Below are 1,311 nucleotides of genomic sequence, written 5' to 3'. Positions count from 1 at the left end.
ACATCTGAGGCAGGTGAAACAACTAAGTCTCACCCGCCTCTTCAGCGCGGAAAGCCTAGGCTTTCCCCGCTCCAGGGAAGAGGAGCGTGCGCTCTGCCTGCCCAAAGAGCAAGGAAGAGTTTGCACTCTCCCTTGTCTAAGGGAAGGGAGCTTCACGCTCCAGGATGGGGCCCATTTTTGGTCTCTCCATCCTCCACCTGCATTAAATATTTCAAGTCCCATTTCCGGCATGTTTGCCATTTCGCAGAACTCATTTATGCCAGACTTTATCTGTTTGTTTGTATTACATTGCACATTTATCATTTTTTTTGAAAAATAAACTTTTTCATTAATAAAGAATTGTTGTTTTTGTTGCATTGTTCTTGATTTATATTAAAAGAAAAATAATTTTTTTTCTTACTTTTAAATAGATTATTAATTTACATGTGTTACGTGTATTATTTGATTTTTCCCCATTTTAACTGTTTTGTTTTCGTTCCTATAAACTAATTAATATTGCTGGCTGGCAACTAGTAATGGCAAACATGATTTTTCCCTTTTTAACTAATCCTACATGAGCATCATAGTTCAGAAATAACGCAGTATTGGTCTTTTGTTACGTCTGTGTATTGTGTCTTTGTAATGAAGAAGCTTTCCACACTCGACATCGCCAAATCGTATCTATCTTCTCCAACGTGCCTATACTTACCTCACTTGACCAACGAACGGAATTGACCAACGAACGCAATTGACCAACAAACGATTCGATCCAACCTTTCACCGATCTTGGCTTTCTCCACTTGTCTTCTTTCCTCTTCATGTCCATTATTTTTCCATGGTTTATTACGTGTTTACTTATTTGTATGCAATGCATTCATGTGTCAGAGATTTTACAAAGTCAAACTCAAAATAAAAAGAATCTGAGAAAAAATATTTGAAGAAATAAATTCAAAAAACATGCAAATTTACACTATAAGAAGAAAAAAAGTAAAAATAAAAAAGAATCAAAAGAAATAATAGGAGAAATTCAAAAATGAATAAAATGTATAAAGTAACATAGGGGAAAATAAAGTTTGAATGAATGTTTGAAGTTTAACAGTTCGAAAAATAAAAATAAAATTTAAAAAATTTGCTTTAGAAAGTGTTCAAAATCAAATTATGTAAGTAATGAATAACAAAAATTACAAAATAAACGAAAATCAAAAATTATTTTGACACATGAAAGCAGTTGCGTACAAAAGTTTTGCTGCGTGAAAGACCAAGTACTGCATTAATTCAAAACTCAGCCATGTAGGTTGGTCGTTAACTTAATTACAACTATGGGATAACTTC

Source organism: Trichinella spiralis (genome assembly GCF_000181795.1).
Source record: "Trichinella spiralis strain ISS 195 chromosome Unknown Scfld6, whole genome shotgun sequence".
In the NCBI taxonomy this organism is placed as follows: Eukaryota; Metazoa; Nematoda; class Enoplea; order Trichinellida; family Trichinellidae; genus Trichinella; species Trichinella spiralis.
Note: the sequence above shows the minus strand (reverse complement) of the source record.